At 36.4% G+C, this 11,523-nt stretch overlaps 1 long non-coding RNA gene across 1 annotated transcript in view; it reads left to right on the top strand.

The window, feature by feature from the left end:
- LOC137651304 (uncharacterized) overlaps nt 1-11,523 on the top strand; it is a 30,386-nt gene that overhangs the window by 1,215 nt on the left and 17,648 nt on the right. Inside the window, exons 2-5 of the long non-coding RNA XR_011046074.1 lie at nt 1-149; nt 2,281-4,334; nt 5,656-5,750; nt 9,881-9,996. The exon at nt 1-149 is cut by the window's left edge and continues 324 nt beyond it. This is a non-coding gene — a long non-coding RNA (uncharacterized lncRNA). The remainder of the gene's footprint in view (nt 150-2,280; nt 4,335-5,655; nt 5,751-9,880; nt 9,997-11,523) is intronic.

Here is an 11,523-nt window from a genome sequence, read left to right on the forward strand (position 1 = left end):
GGCCCTACTACGCTTGGGCCCACTGCATCTTGACCCACTACAATTGGACGCCACTACAACTGGACGCCACTACAGCAGCTTGACCCACTACAAACGGACGACAATACATTAGGACCCCAAAATAACTTTTTCCAACCACAAGCAAGAAGGTAAGTTAGACATCAATGAAATGCATTATCTTAGTTGGTATATTTGTCAATACCCAATTGTTAGGAATCTGTTATTTTTTGTCTTTTACCAGCATAGTCTGCAACAAGAAAAACATCATTGTCTATATATGTGTGTATTTTTATATAGTTCTTGATATTAGAAGGATTTATTAACGGGTGTAAGAAACGAGTTAGCGGCTAGAGTGGATATGAATGTGTTGAGGTGGTTTGGCCATGTTGAGAGAATGGAAAGTGGCTGTCTGCTAAAGAAGGTGATGAATGCTAGAGTTGATGGGAGAAGTACAAGAGGAAGGCCAAGGTTTGGGTGGATGGATGGTGTGAAGAAAGCTCTGGGTGATAGGAGGATAGATGTGAGAGAGGCAAGAGAGCGTGCTAGAAATAGGAATGAATGGCGAGCGATTGTGACGCAGTTCTGGTAGGCCCTGCTGCTTCCTCCGGTGCCTTAGATGACCGCGGAGGTAGCAGCAGTAGGGGACTCAGCAGTATGAAGCTTCATCTGTGGTGGAAAATGTGAGAGGGTGGGCTGTGGCACCCTAGCAGTACCAGCTGAACTCTGCTGAGTCCCTGGTTAGGCTGGAGGAACTTAGAGAGTAGAGGTCCCCTTTTTTGTTTTGTTTTGTTTCTTGTTGATGTCGGCTACCCCCCAAAATTGGGGGAAGTGCCTTGGTATATGGATGGATGGATTAACAATATGAACTTATTGTTAGAATGGGTAATTTCCTTCAATATTTGATAGGTGTTCATTCATAATTTTTGGTTGTCATATTTAAGGTCATTTGGTAGTGTAGTTATCAATGCAAAAGGCAATTGCTATATAAAATCTTGTATCATCTTGGAGTACACTTTTGGTTGAGATTTGAATGTCATAATGACCTTATTTGCGCCATTGAAAATATTTTATCTCCTATTCTCGGCTCAGCAATTAATGGTATCAAGAATAACAAATTAAACCACTGGCAGTTATATTGTTCATTTCCTGCATTTAAAAAACAATGGGTCATATGCTATGCAAATCGATTAAATAACATATGCAAATTACACAATAAAAAGTCAATGTTTTTTTTTATATTTGAATCTTGAGTCATTCTTGACACGACTACAAATTATCATTTTTTTTTTTATTATTGGATCTTGATTGCTATTTAGGCACTTTACTTTACTTGTCTATGTATATTTGTCGTCTTGTCAAGCTAGATATCTGGGGCACATTTTTAAGTTATTGGGAAAATATATGCAATAGCAAATTTTAAAGGTCTTTGTTGCAAAATCCATTAAAATCTGAGTCCTTTTAAAAAGCCTGTTGTAATCAACTAACATTCCTAGCAACAAGTTTCTTAATGAAAATTAAATAAGTCTTATAGTTATTGCTTAAAACCACAAATGTATTTGGAAGGTTCATCCGTACAAATTCAAAATGTCTTTTATAACATGATGTAAAATTGCGAAACACGTCTGACCAACGCTGGTGCTGTGGAGGAATGAGGTAAGGGGGTGGGGAGGTGTAAGGGTGGGGAAGGATAGTCGTAGGAGGCGGCAGCAGACGGGTGTAGGATGTAGGATGGCACCTCGTTGTTCCGGGGGATGTTGATGAGGGAGAGGTCTAATTGGTGAGGGACCTATGGTCGTGGTTCAATCACGCCCCAGTTTTCTATACCGACACTCAAAGAGTGAGCGAGCTAGGTTTATTCCTGGCATTCCATGCATCCTTTTTTCTCTGGTATATTCAGCAATAACTATGCCTAAGAAATGATGCTAGAGGAGTATTTCACAGAGCGACACAGGTCGACCCCAGAAATAGATTTTTCCTTCGTGAAAATCCCTTTTATAACATGATGTAAAGTTGCCTTAGTGCTTGTTAAATTTTCTGCTCAGATTTGATCCCTTGAAAGTAAAAGAAAACGGTCCATGTATAATTAGCTTAGAGTATTGAGAGTATATTGGGAACATGTACAAAATTAATTTTTTGGCTTTTGTTCTTCATAATTTACTTTGCAAAGTCAGGAAGAATGAAGATGATCTGTCTTGATAAACTTCATCAAGTGAAACTTTAGATTGTAACCTCTGATATTCATTGAAGTATTGTTTATAGATCCTTTTTTTTTTTTTACAGGTTCATAGTACAGCTACTGAAGAAAGCTCCTGCTAATCAAGAAACACTTAAGGTGAAAAGAGCAGGTACAATACAGTCACAATTCCTAATGAGGCCATTAGTAAGGACAGATGAGGACTAATTGTTGTTGCAGTAGAGTTGGCCTTAGGGTCAACGGATGGCTGACATGAGGTCTTTTAATGCAGACCTGAAACATAGAATTACTGAATAGAACACAATCAAAGTAAACCTCCAAGTCCTAGAACAAAGAGTAGCCAAATTGAATTAGAAAGCAGAGGGAGGGGGCTGCTCTCCTTCTCTAGGAAAAGGGATAGGTGACAGGCGGCACGCTTGCTGAATATTTAGTCGCAGATAAACCCATTTCAAATTTATTGTCGTCAAGTATCCTGTGTTGACCTATGAAAAATTTACCTCTATTACGACTGCCTGAAGACAGAGCATTTTACCAGACACACACAGCAGGGGTAGCATCATCATCACAAGTGTCATAAATTGTTAAGTTTCTTTAGAAAAAGAGTTTTAGAAAAGTAGTCAAGAAGATAAGAGTGTCAATGACCTGATATCTGTTTGGAGAAAGTATCAACCACGGATCTTCTATAAATAATGAACACAACCCATTCAATCAGAATCTTAGAGTTATTTGCCTGTTTAGATTGCTAAACTTTCTAAAGCAGTTAGGAGACTTTTTCAATGTGAGAGTTCTTTAGTTTTGTTTCTCCCTTTTCATTGGAAAAATTAACTCTTCTTTGCCATCTTTAATATCTGGTCTTCATCCACAATAAGACGGAAGGAAATGGGTTATATGAAGAAGGGTTGTGTGTAGATATTTGCAAAGTAATATCAGAAAAGCTAAGATTATATGCAAATTTGATGATGGAGAAGCATGTGATAAGTGAATGTGTGAAGATTAGAAGCATATTCTTACTGTAAATGAAAACTGTAACCTAAATGAAGCAACAGGAGCAATGAAATGCACCAGTAATCAAGTACATGTTCAGATGAAGCAACTAAAATGAAAATTACTGGACAAAATGAGTATGATGATGTACCCTTACAAGTCCCTGGGAGCATGGTGATATTCTAGAGCATGCTAAGGTATTAAGAAGAAAATTTCACCCATCTCAACTTACTTCAGAGATACAAGATTCTAGTAGATGGAGAATAAAATTGAATGTTACAAATCTGATCAAAGAGACAAAAAAAGTAGATTATGGGTTATTAGGGATAATGGACCATAAAATAAAAGACAAAACCATGCTATCAAATAAATCCAAGCTGAGAGCTGGCCACAAGTCAGGCCATGAAACAGAAAAGGTTTCTGCAAGAAAACTAAGCTGGCAATGTATTATAACTACAGTGGACAGTATAAACTATTAGTAAAATAAAGAACGATTATTAGTACATATCTCATGCACTTACAGAAATTATAGAATAATAACCTTGTATGGTTGAGATGATAGTGCCTTGGAGCATTGTTCTATGGAGCTAGGAACCAAGAACTAAAGATAAAAGAATGGAAAGTTTAGCACATCCTTGATTAAGAAATTGCTCTACACAAGAATAGAAAAAGACACCTAGGATATTAAGGTTCGCCTAGTCATGGGAAAGAAGACAAAACAACAGTTACGGTGAAAATAGAACTCAACTCGTTAATGAAAGCTATGGAATAGTCTTTGAACACAGGAAGTTTTTACCAAGGCAGCTTAGCAGGAATCCATGTTAAAAGAATGAATAGAAGCTGAACATTTGCAGAGAATAGCGAAAGAATCCTGATAAGTTGTGTCCTTATAAAAATTCAGCGATTGCTCTACAGAATGCCTCTGGAAATGCAAGTGAGGAAAGAACCACTATAAACCAAGAACTGACACAAAATACTGTAAGGTAAATGAGGAAAGAAGTAATACAAAACAAACAAAAACCCAAAATTCTTGATGCACTTGATGCCTACAGAGCAGGTATCAACAGACTGCAGTACTGTACATCCAGAAACCTGGAAGGAACCAAGGCTTTTAGCCTTGCCATATTATAGCTCATTGGGATCTGCTTCTTTATAGGTGGGTATTGAAGTATTTAGTATTAGTAATAAACTTGAGTTTCTTAGATGAATACATCTAAATAGTAGTATGCTTGCAAAATAAAGGAATCCAGATTTTAAAGTTGTTATTTACTGCACATTACTAAATTTAAAATAGTTTCTGAAAGAAAGATTTTAATTGTACAGAAACATGGTCATTTAAGAAATTTGGATAGAAAATAATTATAAAGGGAATCTATTTCTGAATATGGTAATTGCAGTGAGTGACAAGTTATTGAACACAGAATCGAGTATGAGTAGTTTATGAGTGGTGAGATATTCAGAGAACTAAATTCTCCAATCTGTAAGAAATTTCAGTGTTCCCCTCCAAAGGTACTTAGCGTTTTCCCCCTGTTGCACTTGGTTGACTAGTGGCTTTCCCTGTCCCAACACTGTCATATTGCTTGAATTTAATAAATTGAATTAATCAATCCCTGGATATGATCTTCTTGAATATGACGGTTTAAACATCCTGGAATATTGAAATTGTTAAAAAATTTGATTTATACAAGAGGGCTCATCACAACGGGAGAATTTGGGGCTTTTAATGGAATTGGGAAAATTACTAGACTAGATATTAAATTAAGGAAATAATCAAAATGTTAATTCAAATTGATATCTATATCAATGTAGGCAGATGTTATATTATGGTACTTTTAAAAAGGATGTTAGATTATGGTACAGTACTTTGAAAAAAAATATAAGATTATGGTACTTTGAAAAATGTCAGATTATGGTACTTTGAAAAAAATATCAGATTATGGTACTTTGAAAAATATTCAGATTATAATTATTGTACTTTTAAAGATATATTTAATTTCCCAGTTACTCTAGATTTAAGTTATCAAGGGAAATATGAAATATTAATTTGCATTGCTACTTTTCTACATAGCTCTGGTAACTGTCAAGAGTACTTTGAAAATCTAAATTTGCTTCCAGAGAACCTATATGTAAAGGCTCGTTATACAGTCCACATGATTCACGTAGCTCTTTTGCAAATAGAAATTAAGAACTTGTTGTAACACTTTGAGATTAATCTTTAAGGCATACAGTATATCATCTCTGATAAGGATGATTTTAGTTGCACAAGTCAATGCTACATTAATCTTGAAAAAGGTGAATAATAATTGAAGATTCATTGCCCATGATGATGCTGTGAATGGAAGTTAGTTTACCAGTAATGGCATTTATACTTTTTGGAAGAGTTAACATTATATTTCAGAGGCTTATTTAGGATATATTATTCATGACATTTAAGTACGTATAGCTCTTCAGAATCTAATGATAAGTTTTTCTTTCAGGTGAATCAAGTTGGGAGTCATTTGAACAACTAAAATGCCTGACGAGTTCTGTTTGCATGTGGTTTATGTGTCTTCAGGATCTAAAACATGAGGAGGTGAGATGATCAAAATATGGGTGTTGTAAAGAAATGTAGTGGATAGGAGCTTGATTGATAGCGTAATATAGTTAGGTGTAGCAGTAAATTATTTATATTTCTACAAATAATACCATGGAGTTATGGGTCTCGGGGAACCAGATGGATAGACATTTCTTTGCTACCGTATTTATACAGTATATATATTCAGTGCGCGCACACAAATTGCATACATTCACATCCATGTAATGACAATTTTACCTTCAGAATCAACCTTAACTAAGCTTATCGCTAATTTTATACGACAGACACACACATTCAAAGTTTTGCCTTCCTGAACCAGTAAAACTAATTTACTTAGTATATATACAATCTTTAGTCTAATCCTTAAATGCCTGAAAACCTTAAATCAATCGATCAATCTAATCCTTAATCTTAATGGTACTAAATTTGATCTGTAATAAAAAATTTGAACACTTTACACCAAAAGGATAGAAATGCAATGTATCGTAACACAAGATATTGTATTTAATTCATTTAAAGGATTTTTATTACTGTACATGAAGTTTTGTACACTCATTTCACCAGCCGTAATGCATTCAAAATGACAAAAGCATATACTTTACAACTGTACTGTATATTGCAGTAATATCCAGCGGTTTACTTAGCCTTACTTAATATAACTCCACAAGCAATTATGAATCTCCAATGTATCATATGAAATTTTCCCAAGAATTAGTTTATACAGTACACCATTTAATCCACTGAGACGAATACCACATATACTGTAAGTATATCTGAAAGCTCCATGATGTAGCAATCCTTTATAGTCAACATAAAACAACCATTTTGGGCCACTGAATTTCTTCCTTCTGCATAATTCCCTGTTAGGAGGTAGTCCCATCAAGGCTCCTGACAGGGTATGCTGGTATTAATTAATTAAAAGTCTTAGCAATGTTCCTCCGGTCCTTAACTAAGAATACAGAACGGTCAGCGTTGCCTGAAGTAGCATTTCTTGAAGGAGTATTTGAATAACCTTAAAGCTTTAATGATACGTGGAGTCTTTAATGATACCTGGAGTCTGATATTGTTTCCGAGGTTAGTGTTTTTTGCAAACATTTTGAGGGCTTAGTATCTCTGGACAAACCTTTTATTAAGAGGAGTATTTTGGTGTTATATTAATTGATATAAAACAGAGTTTAGTCTTTTGGTCTTGTGAAAAGATTTAATTTATTTCTCTTATGAATGGTCTTTGCATTTGATTTTTATTGAAATCCTTTTTGTTGTAATTGGAAAAGTTTATTAAATCTAGAGGATATTGTATGAACTAGTTTTATAGTATAAATTTAATTGACTAAAATTTTATTGATGATAAAAAGAACTCATTATCCGACTGAATGAAAAATTGAAGGAAGTGTGCATGAGAGATTTTGTAGTTATAGAAATTTGTATTAACTTTTGAGTAAATAGTTTACTAGTTTGAAAAGATTACAAATTAGGTACTTGTTGTTTATTAGATCCATACGTATGAGAGTCTATACCCATTTTGACCAATATTCTTTTTCAAGAACTACTGTGCAACTGAAGAGACAGTGAAAGATGGAAATGGAAGGTTGTTAAAAGGAGAGGAGGCAAGGAAAAGGTGGGCGGAATATTTTGAAAGTTTGCTGAATGTTGAGGATGATAGGGAGGCAGATATAATTGCTGTTCCAGGTGTTGAGGTGCCAGTGATGGGAGATGAGAATGAGAGAGAGATTACAATAGAGGAAGTGAGGAGAGCACTAGATGAAACGAGAGTAGGAAAAGCATCTGGTATGGATGGTGTGAAAGCTGAGATGTTGAAGGAAGGGGGTGTGACTGTACTTGAATGGTTGGTGAGATTGTTTAATGTGTGTTTTGTGTTGTCAATGGTACCAGTAGATTGGGTCTGTGCATGTATTGTACCACTATATAAGGGTAAGGGAGATGTGCATGAGTGTTGTAATTCAAGAGGTATTAGTTTGTTGAGTGTAGATGGAAAAGTGTATGGTAGAGTACTGATTAATAGGATTAAGGATAAAACAGAGAATGCAATCTTGGAAGTACAGGGTGGTTTTAGAAGAGGTAGGGGTTGTATGAATCAGATTTTTACAGTTAGGCAGATATGCGAGAAATATTTAGCAAAAGGTAAGGAGGTGTATGTTGCGTTTATGGATCTGGAGAAAGCATATGATAGAGTTGATAGGGAAGCAATGTGGAATGTGATGAGGTTATATGGAGTTGGTGGAAGGTTGTTGCAAGCAGTGAAAAGTTTCTACAAAGGTAGTAAAGCATGTGTTAGAATAGGAAATGAAGTGAGCGATTGGTTTCCGGTGAGAGTGGGGCTGAGACAGGGATGTGTGATGTCGCCGTGGTTGTTTAACTTGTATGTTGATGGAGTGGTGAGAGAGGTGAATGCTCGAGTGCTTGGACGAGGATTAAAACTGGTAGGCGAGAATGATCATGAATGGGAGGTAAATCAGTTGTTGTTTGCGGATGATACTGTACTGGTAGCAGACACAGAAGAGAAGCTTGACCGACTAGTGACAGAATTTGGAAGGGTGTGTGAGAGAAGGAAGTTGAGAGTTAATGTGGGTAAGAGTAAGGTTATGAGATGTACGAGAAGGGAAGGTGATGCAAGGTTGAATGTCATGTTGAATGGAGAGTTACTTGAGGAGGTGGATCAGTTTAAGTACTTGGGGTCTGTTGTTGCAGCAAATGGTGGAGTGGAAGCAGATGTACGTCAGAGAGTCAATGAAGGTTGCAAAGTGTTGGGGGCAGTTAAGGGAGTAGTAAAAAATAGAGGGTTGGGCATGAATGTAAAGAGAGTTCTATATGAGAAAGTGATTGTACCAACTGTGATGTATGGATCGGAGTTGTGGGGAATGAAAGTGATGGAGAGACAGAAATTGAATGTGTTTGAGATGAAGTGTCTGAGGAGTATGGCTGGTGTATCTCGAGTAGATAGGGTTAGGAACGAAGTGGTGAGGGTGAGAACGGGTGTAAGAAATGAGTTAGCGGCTAGAGTGGATATGAATGTGTTGAAGTGGTTTGGCCATGTTGAGAGAATGGAAAATGGCTGTCTGCTAAAGAAGGTGATGAATGCAAGAGTTGATGGGAGAAGTACAAGAGGAAGGCCAAGGTTTGGGTGGATGGATGGTGTGAAGAAAGCTCTGGGTGATAGGAGGATAGATGTGAGAGAGGCAAGAGAGCGTGCTAGAAATAGGAATGAATGGCGAGCGATTGTGACGCAGTTCCAGTAGGCCCTGCTGCTTCCTCCGGTGCCTTAGATGACCGCGGAGGTAGCAGCAGTAGGGGACTCAGCAGTATGAAGCTTCATCTGTGGTGGAAATGTGGGAGGTTGGGCTGTGGCACCCTAGCAGTACCAGCTGAACTCGGCTGAGTCCCTGGTTAAGCTGGAGGAACGTAGAGAGTAGAGGTCCCCTTTTTGTTTTTCTTGTTGATGTCGGCTACCCCCCAAAATTGGGGGAAGTGCCTTTGGTATATGTATGTATGTATGTACTGTGCAACTGTGCAGTCAAAATAGCCATGTTTCAATACTTGAAGAAAGATCTTGGATCTTGGTGTTATATGATGGGTGTATTATCAGTTGGCCAGTAAATTCAAGAGATGGTGGGGAATGGTAATGTTGGTGCTGATAAATTTACATTGCTACTTCTCTGTATAGTTCTGGTAACTGTGAGGTATGAATATTTTCAAAAGAATAATTTTGCTTTTAGAGATTCCAGATGTAAAGTCTCCTTAGAAGTTAATACAGTCGACAGAATGCACGTAGTTTTTTTTGCAAATAGACATTAAGAACTTAAACTCTCAGCTTAATCAGTAAGCCATGTAGGCCTATTTTCTTAGATGATGAGGATTTTAATCACAGAAATCACTGCCTTATTAACCTTGAAAATTTTTATAGATTTAATATTAATCATTCAAGATTTAATGTCTCATGATGATGCTGTGAAGAAAAGTTACTCTTAACAGTAATGGCATTTGAGATTTTGTAATTTGACTTTTCTGGAAGCATCAACACATGAATTTCAGGATATATTTTGCTTGAATTTTATAACATTTTGGGTACCTATGGCGTATCGAGATCTAATGATACGTTTTTCTTTCAGGTGAATCAGGTTGGAGGTCATTTGGTCCGTTTGTGTGATCATGTGTCCAATTATAATGTCTTCTGAGGCGTATTTACATGTGGCCTATATGTCTACAGGATCTAAAACTTGAAGAGGTGAGATGTTGATAAAAATACAGGTGTTGTAAAGAAAGGGAGTTGACTGGAGCTTGATTGATAGTGTAATACAATTAGGCTTAGCAATGAATTATTTAGGTTTCTATAAATATCGCCATGGTGTTAGGGGGCTCTAATAACCAGATTGATTGCTTTCCTGCTATATTTATCTTTATACGCAAATTTTACCTTTACAGTCTGCTTTAAAACCAACTAACCTCATTTCTATACATACAATGACAGTTTTACCCTTACAATCAACCTTAAAACTAACCTTATTACTATCGATACAATGACAGTTTTACCTTTGCACTCAACCTCAAAACTATCCTTATCACTTATCACTATCCATAAAGTTACAGTTTTACCTTTATAAACAATTTTAAAATTAACCATATCACTATCCATACAATGAGTTTCACATATAGAATGAAGCTTAGAAGGGACCTTATCACTCTCTTTACAATGACAGTTTTACCTTTAGAATCAACTTTAAAGCTAACCTTATCACTATTAATACAATTGAAAGTTTTACCTTAAGAATTTACCTTAAAACTAACCATGTTTTACGTTTTGAATCAAGCTTAGAACTAACCGTATGACTATCCATACAGTGACAGTTTTACGTTTTGAATCAAGCTTAAAAGTGACTTTATTACTATCCATACAATGCCAGATTTACCTATAGAAGCAACCATAAAACTTACCTTATCAGTATCCATACAATGACAGTTTTACCTTTAGAATCAATCTTGAAGCTAACCTTATGACTATCAATACCATGAAAGTTTTATCATAGGAATCAATTTAAAACTAACCTTATCACTATCCATAGAGAGAATTTTATCTTTAGAATCGACCATAAAACTATCCTTAAACATAACGGAGGTTTGTACACTCATTTCACTAGCCTTAATGCATTTAGAATGACAGAGGCATATAAAACTACCGTATATTACAGCAATATCCAACTGTTTACTTAGCCTTACTCCACACCCAACAAGCTTTTTAGTCGGCCTTACTCAATACAACTCCACACGCAATTATCAATCTCCAATGTAGCATCTGAAGCTTTGCCAAGTATTACTGAACACACTGTTGGATCCACTGCGATGAATTACCAATAAATATATCGGTGTCCCAGGATGCAGCAATCGTTTAAAGTAAACACAAAACGACCCTTTGGGTCACTGAAGCTCTTCCTTCTATGTAGTTCCCTGTAGGGGTTAATTCAATCAGTGATCCTGACACAGGATTTTGTAGGCATCACTTAATGGTCTTAGCAATGTTCCTTCGGTCCTTAGCTGCACTTACTTTGTTTCCCCCTACTTTACCTCCATACCCTCTTGCTTTCTTCTATTTTTAATTGTGTAACAGTAGTGTTTTTCCCAGGTTACACTTGGGTGCCTGACATGTTCCACCAACTGGCTAAATAGCCTAGCTTCAATACCCCTACATGATTACTTTGAAGTTCCTTGAAATCTCTCTTGGAGGAGAACATTAAAAATTCAACCCCAACTAAGAATC

This window comes from Palaemon carinicauda, chromosome 12, assembly GCF_036898095.1.
Source record: "Palaemon carinicauda isolate YSFRI2023 chromosome 12, ASM3689809v2, whole genome shotgun sequence".
Taxonomy (NCBI): domain Eukaryota; kingdom Metazoa; phylum Arthropoda; class Malacostraca; order Decapoda; family Palaemonidae; genus Palaemon; species Palaemon carinicauda.